Here is an 11207-nt window from a genome sequence, read left to right on the forward strand (position 1 = left end):
AATTAGGTGAGAAGGGTTGTTAAAAGATTGGCAAAGAACACGAAAAGGTACGTGAAGAGAGTAGTTAGTCAGACATCTACTAAGGTGAATAGGAAAAAAGTTTCTGGTCCGACGTGAGGGAACACAAAAATATAGCATATCTAGTAATTAGTAGAAATGACTTCGCCGTTGACTAGTTTATGGAGAAAGAGAATGCCAAAAACGAGCCTACGGTTGTAAAGTGAAGGAAGATTAATAAGAAGAAGTCTGCTAGAACAAGAAGGTAGGCCAAGACTCGGGTCCCAATTAAGACCGCGTAACGCAAACTTAAGGAATTGCTTCTGTACCGATTCAATACTACGCTGGTGATCATCATATTGCGAGTTCCACACTGGCGAGCAATATTCGAGAGTAGGGCGAACTAACGAAGTTTATAAAACCTTTGTTACATAGGGATCATCAAATTCTTTGGCCCAACGCTTAATGAAGCCAAGAAGGCTGCATGCTCTATTGACAATTGAAGAAATATAAACATTAAATGAAAGTTTTGGGTCAAACATAATGCCTAAGTCTTTGAATGACACAACACAACAGACTTAATAGAGTAATGAGCTAGGAACGAAGACAAACGACTGAAAGTCATAAAAGAACACTTAGAGGCATTAAGATGTAATTTATTAACGTGGCACCAATCACAGAACGCATCGAGATCTGATTGCAAGTACTGTTGGAAAGAAGGATCATTATAGGAATAACAAATCTTGACGTCATCCGCAAACATGAGCACGCTTGAATGAGCCAAGGCCAAAGGCAAATCATTTATAAACAGTGGGCCCAGATGATTGCCTTGGGGTACACCTGCCGTAACTCGAACTGTTTTAGATATCGACGAACGAATAGGTTCTGCCAATAAGATACGGCTTTAACCAAGCCAATAGTTTCGGGGAAAAACCCATGATGTTAAGTTGCGCGAGAAGCATAGAATGATCAACCGTATCGAAAGCCTTAAGCCTAAAGTCAGTATAAATAACATCAGTTTGACACTTTTTACGGAAGCCATGGTGTACAAGGGTAGTCAATTCTAAAAGGTTAGTAAGCGACGAACGACCTTTCATGAAGCCATGCTGACAAGGAGAAATAGTGGATCTGGATAGGTGTTGAAGGGAAGACGTAATAATTTTCTCAAACAGCTTAGGATTTGCCGAAGTTAGTTTCTTCTTCTTAGTTTCTTTCATTACAGCGAACGATATAATTATTGTAGCATTGAGTGTTTAAAAGACAAAATTAAGATTTGGCTATACAGTAATTTGCATAGTCAAGTCGTGAACCAGTTTTTTTAAATCTTTTAAAATATCTCGATTTAATGTTACGGAGATTAAAGAGCCTACGTGTGAACCAGACTGGCGCGCTAGAGGCGGTAGAGACATTCACATAAGGAACGCATTTATCAATTAGAGAATTAAGAGCAGAGTAGAAAAACTTCACTGCACAATCTATATCGCAGCACTCAAATAGAAATGACCAATCAAAAGAGAAAATAAGGCTATTAAGAAGATTGAAATTTGTTTTACCAAAACATCTACGACGAGAATTTGCGATGTTATTAAATGAATTAGTAACGGAATTGTAAGAAATAGTAACTTCAATGGTAGGGTGATAAGGATCTTCAGGTTTCACTAGGGGCCGTGTTCGAGATACAGCACTAACAGTGGGATCAGAGACAAAAACCAGATCAAGGATTCTTTTAGAAGAGTTAAGAAAAGAATTCAACTGATATAGCCGAAACTCAAGTAGGCTATCAAGAAAAAGATGCGATGAAGGAATTAAGAAAGATAGATTATCATCAACAAGCCAAGAAATATTAGGCAAGTTGAAACCTAAATCTATAAGTGTTTCTGTAGGGGGGTTGAATCTCCTTGGTAGAGGGGGCAGCTAAATGAATCGTTTCTAAAAAATCTTCCTTCGCAAAAGAAATGAGGTAACGTAGCAATTCGTCTTCTATGTTGTATTTTATTCACTGGTAAATTTTCAACTAAAACTAGCTTAAGTAAGAGCAGGGCACCAAGCCCCGCTTGGAGCGAAGTGTGGGGAGTTCTTTTTCATCGGGAGAGCGGCGCGAGGTGAAAGTTCCCGCCTCCCTTAACCCTTGTGTTGCCCGTTTGGGCATAAACATGCTTCCCCCCTTGCAGGAGTGCAAGACCCAGGCAGTCTAATGGCCTACGGACAGGGTCCAGCCAAAGACTGTGCGCATCGCAATTGGCCGCCCGCACAAGGGTCCACGAGGGCCTTCACGTCGAAGGTTTTCGGAGTGTTGGTGGGCCAGGCAGTTGGCGCAGTACTTGTTCGCAAGCACTGCCCTCATCCTCTTCTCCACTTTCAGCCGCAGGAAGCGACGGCATCGCTTTAGAGGATGGATTCCGCGACATAGTCGGCAACGGAAGGACTCAGTTCCTCGCGAACATCTGCGCTCCTCCTTCGATGCCTGTACTGATCGTGGTCTCGGAGCCATGGAAACGGGATATAGAGTGACGGATATCAGGAAGCTGCCGGGACAAATAACAAAGAAAGCGGATTAATGTAGGACTATAGAATACACATATTACTACTGGCAGCTCGGCCCTTCTTATTTGGGAGGAAGGACCAAGTGCTGGATGCTACTGTAACTTTACGTAATGAGTTTGAGGAAGAATGAGGAAGAAAGATCAGCTTTGCGACTGGACGTTTTACAACACCGCGAGCGGTAAGCAGATCGACGACGCGGACGTTGCCGTCACTGCCAGGGTACGTTTGGTGGATTCGCCCGAGACGCCACTCATTAAATGAAAGATTGTCGTCCTTGAGTACCACCAGATCGCCCACTTCAAGATTTTTAGAAGGGAATCGCCACTTATTGCGCTTATGTAGGGATGAAAACTAAATAATCGGTGGGGTCTTCAGACATAGGAGAAATCGGCCGCGAGTTCAAATAAGCCTCTACCTTAGCCAGCAGCGTAGAGAACTCTTCAAAGGTATACTTTTGGTTGGAGGTGGCCTTGTAGAACAGATTTTTAAAACTCTTAACTCCAGCCTCCCACAACTCTCCCAAGTGTGGTGCACCGGGAGGGATGAAATGCCAGGACAGATTCTGATGGCTGTAGTGGGATAAGATTTTCTGTTGGGTAGACCTTCGGAAATCTTTTTTAAGCACTCTGGATGCACCTACGAAGTTTTTACCGTTGTCGGACTGCACTTGCTGGGGACACCCTCGAATCGATACAAAGCGAGCGAATGCTGCCAGAAATGCTTCGGTACTTAAATCCGAAATTGCCTCAAGGTGAATGACTTTGGTGCAAAAACAAACAAAGACACACACATATCCCTTTGATATGCGACAGGCGCGGCCGGTGAAACTCTTGAGGTCGAAAAGACCTGCGAAATCTATTCTGGTGGTCGTGAAAGGACGTGGTCGTGAAAGTAAATCGCTGGGACGGAAGGGTGCCCATAAGCTGTGATTGCAGCCTTCTTTTGTAAATCACACAGACCTTGCATTAATTGACCACCGATTTGACTAGATTCCGCAGTCTTGAAATTCAGTATCTCTGTCGGATAAGACGGACTACCAGTTGACTGCCCTCATGGAGAGAAATCTGATGCGTGAAAAGCACCAACAGCCGGGACAATGGACTTACGACTGGCAACAGAATGGGGTTGCGCTCATCGTAACTGAGGGCCGCTGCTTGTTGCACGCGCCCACATGCTCGGATCACACATGATGCGTCAATGAACGGATTCAAATTGAGAATGGTGCTAGACGTGGGCAGAGATTTCTTCTGCTGTAGACACCGATATTCCGTCGGGAAGTAGTCCCGCTGAGTGACTCGGATCAACGCCTGGAGTACTTGATTGATCTCGTTAGAGGTCACCTCCCCGGAGTAATCGTTTGGAAGTTAACGACACCTTCTGCCGAAACGGACCACATATGGTACCACTCGTAAGGCACGTGCCAGATTGGAAAAACGAGACAGTATCTCGTTGGCTGGTTTAGCGATCGCGACGTGGACCTTCACCACCCGCTTCTCCAAGGTAGTGTCTAGTGGGAGTGGTGTCGCTTGCCGCCAGGACTCTTGTGGTTCCCGTAGCCATGGTGGGCCGTGCCACCACAAATCCTTGTGTACAAGTTCCTGCGCACTCAGGCCGCGGCTATGGAGATCTCCTGGATTATCGTCCGAACAGACGTGATTCCATGGGGCGCTATTTGTTGCCGTCACAATTTTGGCTACCCGATTTGCGACAAACGTTGTCCATGTGCAGGGTGGCTTATTTAACCACGACAGTACGACGGTGGAATCTGACCAATAAAATGCCTCCGCATTATCAACTGGAAGTTGCGGAAGAACTGCAGCTGCCAGTTCAGCTAAAAGCGTGGCTCCGCATAATTCAAGGCGGGGCAATGAAACCGTTTTAACCGGGGCTAAAGGCAGCACGATATGCCTTGGTCTATTCTGCTAACGCGCACGTAAATTGCGGCACCATAAGCCCGCTGTGACGCATCACAAAAACAATGGAATTGAATGTCGGAATTTGGATCATGGAGGACCCACCGCGGAATTCGGATCTGGTCAAGAAAGGAGTAGCTTTTTGCAAAATCCTGCCACCTGAGATGGAGTTCACTGGGCAATTGATCATCCCACCCTAGCTCTTGTAGCCAAAGCTCTTGCATAAAAACCTTGGCTTGAATTACAAAGGGAGCCAGCCAGCCAGCGGGATCGAATAATTTAGCGATGTGCCGGAGGACTTCTCGCTTAGTATAAGCTGACTTGATATCTTGGGGTGAGATGACAAAATAAAACTCATCCGTAGTCACTTTCCATCGGATTCCCAGTGTTTTTGCTGTGCTAGCCTCTTCGATATCGAGGAAATCAGCATTCAGCAAATGACTAAATCCCAAAGCACGTAATCACCAAGTTGTCCCTCTTTGTTTCGGAACAGGATCTTCTGAAATGGCGTATGGATTAGATCGACCATAATTTGGCGGTACATTTTTGTGATGTCGGCATTGAAAACGACTCGGAAAAAACGCCACTTGAGAATCTGAGTAGTGAGATCGGACTGAAGTACCGGATCAGGGTATAGTATGTCATTGAGACTTACTCCGTTTGTGGACTTGCTATAGGAGTTAAAGACTACCCGTACTTTTGTTGTGGTGCTGTCGGGCTTGAAAACTGCATGGTGTGGCAAATAAAAATTGCCGTCAAATGGCACCTAACGCATATGGCCCAAGTCCAAATATTCTTGGATGACAGCGTCATACTCAGTTTTTGCCGGAATATTTTTTAGGAGCCGGCCTTCGTTTTTTAGGAACTGAGCCAATGCCCTTGGTCTGGAATGACCAAGGTTGATGTTGGTTGGATCTCGAAACGGAAGTGAGACCGTATATCTCCCCGAAACATCTCTTGTGGTCTTCTGGAAATTAACCTCGCAAACAGAATCAGAATCTTCTACCGGTGTGACCGGTACATCGTGCACCTCCCAAAACCTTGTGAGAAGAGTTTCAAGTGCTTCCTCTCTGCTAACAGCGACCCTCGTGGTAAACGCGGCACACGAACTAACGGGGACCTCTTGCAACGGGCCTGAAATGACCCAACCGAATCTCGTCTCTTGACCCATTAAGGATCCACACACTTCGGTCTGGATGCCGGAAGGGGTCACCGCTGGTGTTCAATGAAAGACGTTAGTATTTCTTGAAGTTATTAAATGTTTATTTATTTATATATAAATAGGCACTAGCACATAAACCAGTGACTAAAGGTTGTCGCAACCAACACATAAATTGGGTGGACCTCGGAGTGAGATTACAAAGGTAGAGATGGGGGCCAAAGAAACAGCGATGCACACCCGATGTTGCTACAATTAGTATCTGATCTTACTAAGAATAATGCATTTCTTTTACAGTACAAATAGCGAGCTCACCAGTGCATAGTTCGACATAGTGTTAGGTCAGCAAAATACGTCTTTATTGATAATAGCTAACCATAGCAGCTTAATTAACTAGGTCTTTATTGCTTACTGCTGACCATATCAGCTCTACTTATGACTGATGAGCCATCGATATCTATAATCGGGTTATATACTTAATTGACATACATTTCCATTTGTTCTATATTAAAATTGTCTTAATGCTATCTTATTTTATATAATCTAAACACCAACATACTCCCGGCCGTTGAACACCTGTTTAACGTTATCCAATGTTGACTGCTAAATTGCTGGGGGCTGGGCTTACTGCAGCCGGAGTCGGTATGGGATTGACGATCCTCACGGTTGTCTGCTCTGGACCATTGTGTCTTGGAGGTTGGGAGCATCTTCTTATTCCATATACCATCACAAGAATCAATGGTATCGTTAGCGCTACGTAGGAGACGATAACATGATGAGCCGGCGGGCTGGGGTCTTCTGGTAATTTCCAGTTTTGCTTAGTTTCCAGTTTTCGTTGAATGTTGCTTAGTTCGTCGTAGCTTAGCTGCATCTTTGTGAAATGTGTTGTTGTTGGCGCTACTTTTGTTGGGCCAATGCTGAAGTTGCCAAATCGGACATATGACAATTTCATTGTGTCTGTCGTAGTTATACGGTGACCTGTTATTCGTATTGCAGAACTCCTTGCTGTACACGTCGGGTCTAGAGTTATCAATCCAGTCTTCTTAATAGTGACACGTTGTATATTATCGTCACAGGTCACTGCGAGTTCAATTGGTCTAGTGGTGGCAAAAATCCACTGATTTTTGTGATACATGTCGTACCACACGAATGACCTGTTTGTGTGTTGTATTTGACAAGTTGATGATTCTGTGTTTTTGAATAGCTGGAACTCACAGTTGCTATTAGCCATAAACGTCGTTTGTTTATTAAAACAAATATATTACTCGTTGTCGAGCTGATGGCATTGTTCCAAATCGGCTTTTGAGAGCCCAATGTATTCATTCTGTTCCTTGTTGACAGCAATGATGGGAATTTTAATGTTCATGATTACAATCCCATGAGTTCCAATTGCTGGAATGGGTACCAGGTTATACAGTTGCACTGCCTGCGTTGCCTGGAAATGTGACCTTAAATATCACATGATTGTTTGCGATAGTGCCTTGTGCCTTCATTAAGCCATATAATTGCAAGACATCGTTAGCTGGAACTGGCAAATCCAAACCAAACGGTAGATGTCTCTTCAGTTGGTTCAGATTTTCCTGAAGCTGGCCTGGTGATAGTAGTAACGGGCTTATTTTGCTATGATGGGCATCTGTAAATACTCGGGAAATTTCGATTTGAATTCGTTGCAAGCCACAATAGTCCCTGCAATAACTGTCATCTGAGTAGTTAGCGTGATATACCATTGCAATGCCTTTACCGCATTGTTCTGGACCTTGGTCATGTCGTTCATTTGTTGTTCCATTAGTTTCATCTGATTTTCAATTGTGGCTTCGTCTCGCTTAATGATATTTATCGTTGAATCAATTACAGATGTCTGATTTTGCAGCAAGTTCAATAAGTAGTCTACATTTGATTTAACTTTTCGTATGGTGCCTGACATCTCTGTTGCATACTTTGAGTCCAGCACACCAAATAAGCCGTTCGCAACGTTCCCAATTATATCTAGAAGAAGAAGATCATTTCCTGTCCGTAGCTCTGAGTTGACATGCTCGAAGTGCCTCTGCATTGCGGAGCATGGCTCTGGAACCTTCATTAACACGCATTATTCTCCAACCTTTACTACTCCGTCTGAAAATGTCTTCAGGTCGGCCCAATATGGTTCGAGATCGTAAAATGCCACAATAGTCCAGTCAGACGTTGCCATCCTTCCTGTGCCAATACTTTCATAGTATATGCCTGGTTTGGGGTTGAATCGAGTTACATTAGTTCTTTGAGCAAGTGCTATAGGAAGTAGTGTTGACTTTGGCGCTAAGGTTCGATGTTTTAGCGGGCCCACAAGAAACACTCCACTTTTCACGTGATACTTCATTTATTTCTTCCACGTGTATTTCTTATGCTAATGGGAGGCTAAGTAGGTGTGTGTATGGTGAGCGAGCGAGCCGGTAGTTGAGCCGTTTGCGAGCCGCTATAAATTAATCGCCCTTACTCGCGGTTGTAACCAAACTGTTACCAAACTGTAATTTCCCAGCACGTAGGCTGGCGCTTAAGTATAAGTATGAAAATGAAAGAGAATGAGTGATATGGGTTAACCCATTGGTGACTGCGTCGGGTCTGCTGGGCAGTTAGCGGATTTCGGTGGCAACATTCCCCCCCCCCCCATTAAAGCTGCTCTTTTCAGGGGGTTGCTTTGCTCCATTACAGCCGACGTCTAATACAGCTACTTTAGCCACGGGCCGTTGAAGGGTCCCGTTGGCGGTTCTGATGATCACTCGACGCACCTGGTTGTCGTTGGCCAGGATTGTTTGCTCGACTATACCTTTTCGCCATCTATTTCGGGGCAGAGTCTCGTCCAATATTACAACGACATCTCCAGCTGCTATTGGTGGTCTCTTCGTAAACCATTTTCCTCTAAATCTGGAACGTATTCGCGTACCCATCGTCGCCAGAATTTATTTATTTATTTACGTCAACTAACACAGCAGTCGACGAAAAAGCTTAAGCTAAAGACAGATAGTAATTAATTGAAAAAGATAGCTCAGCTATATACACAACTAAACATCCCCGACCCGGTGGAGGTGTTTTATTTGCATAAGGTGCCAGCTATGCCCCGATTCACAGCCAATGTGGTCAGGGATGAGTTGCAGCCAATCCAAGTCCAGAATATTATTATTGGTTTCGCTGTAGATGATTAAAAAATATAGCGCGAAGAGAAGTGACAGAAAGATGAGGAGAAATTAGGTGAGAAAGGTTGTTAAAAGATTGGCAAAGAACACGAAAAGGTTCATGAAGAGAGTAGTTAGTCAGACATCTACTAAGGTGAATAGGAAAAAAGTTTCTGGTCCGACGTGACGGAACACAAAAATATAGCGTATCTAGTAAATTAGTAGAAATGACTTCGCCGTTGACTAGTTTATGGAGAAATAAACGTCATCCGCAAACATGAGCACGCGTGAATGAGCCAAGGCCAAAGGCAAATCATTTATAAACAGTGTAAATAACAGGGGGCCCAGATGACTGCCTTGGGGTACACCTGACGTAACTCGAACAGTTTTAGATATCGAGGAACGAAAAGACACCTTTTGGGTTCTGCCAATAAGATACGACTTTAACCAAGCCAACAGTTTTGGGGAAAAACCCATTATGTTAAGAAGCATAGAATGATCAACCGTATTGAAAGCCTTACTAAAGTCAGTATAAATAACATCAGTTTGACACTTTTTACGGAAGCCATGGTGTACAAGGGTAGTCAATTCTAAAAGGTAAGTTCTCCTGACAAGGAGAAATAGTGGATCTGGATAGGTGTTGAAGGGAAGATGTAATAATTTTCTCAACCAGCTTTAATATTGCCGAAACTTTGGCAATGCCACGGTAGTTAGAAACATCCGATTTGCTACCCTTTTTAAAAAGTGGAAGAATAAAAGACTCGTTCCAAATATCGGGAAAGCTACAAGTCTCACTCGATATAAGTAATAACCGAAATAAAGGCTTAGATAAGGATATCGAAAACATTTTAAGGATGCAACTAGATATATTATCAGAACCGGGAACGAAGGAAGACGTCATAGATTACAAGCTAGAGATAATACAGTCTTCAGTAATACTAGGAAAAAACATACAATTTAAATGTGGGATTGAAAAGGGATAGGGTGTGGGTTCCGAAACAGTAGTAGAATAAGTCGACTGAAAGAATTTAGCAAACAGATCTGCAATATCTGAATCATTATTAGCAGTCTGGTCATTAAGTCTGAAGGTGGAGGGTAGTACATTAGAGCGTCTTTTGGAATTAACAATGTTATAAAATCTTTTGGGGTTCTTATAAAATTCAACCTTACAGCGAACGATATAATTATTGAAGCATTGAGTGTTTAAAAGACAAAATTGAGGTTTGGCTATACAGTAATTTGCATAGTCAAAACGCGAACCAGTTTTTTTAAATCTTTTAAAATATCTCGATTTAATGTTACGGAGATTAGAGAGCCTACGTGTGAACCAGACTGGCGCGCTGGAGACGGTAGAGACATTCACATAAGGAACGCATTTATCAATTAGAGAATTAAGAGCAGAGTAGAAAAACTTCACTGCACGATCTATATCGCAGCACTCAAATAGAAATGACCAATCAAAAGAGAAAATAGGGCTATTAAGAAGATTGAAATTTGTTTTACGAAAACATCTACGACGAGAATTTGCGATGTTATTAAATGAATTAATAACGGAATTGTAAGAAATAGTAACTTCAATGGTAGGGTGATAGGGATCTTCAGGTTTCACTAGGGGCTGTGTTCGGGATACAGCACTAACAGTGGGATCAGAGACAAAAACAAGATCAAGGATTCTTTTAGAAGAGTTAAGGAAAGAATTCAACTGATATAGCGGACATTCAAGTAGGCTATCAAGAAAAACATGTTGAGATGAAGGAATTAAGAAAGATAGATTATCATCAACAAGCCAAGAAATATTAGGCAAGTTGAAATCAAGCTGGAGGAATATATGAACAAGAAATATATAAGCTAAAGTTGGAACAGTAATTTCGACGCAAATAAACTCAACACCTAAGGGCAGATCAATCGGCACAACACTTGAACACAGATTCGAGTTAACAGCAATGAGTACTCCACCGCCACGACGCCCAACATGATCAAGCCTATAAGAAAGAAAGTTATTGGAAACAATTTCATTATCCAAAACAGAGGAGTTAAGCCAAGTTTCAGAGAAAGCTAATATGTCAGCCGAAAAGGTTTGGCTATCACAGAACAGGTTCGAGAGCTTGGTAAGAAGTCCTCTTACATTTTGATAATGAATGCAAAGACTAGACGTTATTAGTTTTTTGAAGCAGAAGATAAATTAGCAAGGTGGACAGGCAACGGACGGGTGCGCTTATTGGGCGCAAACTCGTGTACAACTAGGCCCTCTGGCCAGAAATTAGTGTCAACCATAGCTGAGAAATACTCATTAGGTACTGTAATTTTAAAAGAGGAGATTTCGCGAGGCCTAGAAAACTTAAACTTTTGAATTAAAACTTTATCAGGGCATATATTACTAATATAAGCTGCCACAGACGACTCAGAAGTATCAGGAGCAAGCCTAGAGATAAATAATTGTTTACGATG

This window comes from Drosophila willistoni, unplaced genomic scaffold (assembly GCF_018902025.1).
Source record: "Drosophila willistoni isolate 14030-0811.24 unplaced genomic scaffold, UCI_dwil_1.1 Seg171, whole genome shotgun sequence".
Taxonomy (NCBI): Eukaryota; Metazoa; Arthropoda; class Insecta; order Diptera; family Drosophilidae; genus Drosophila; species Drosophila willistoni.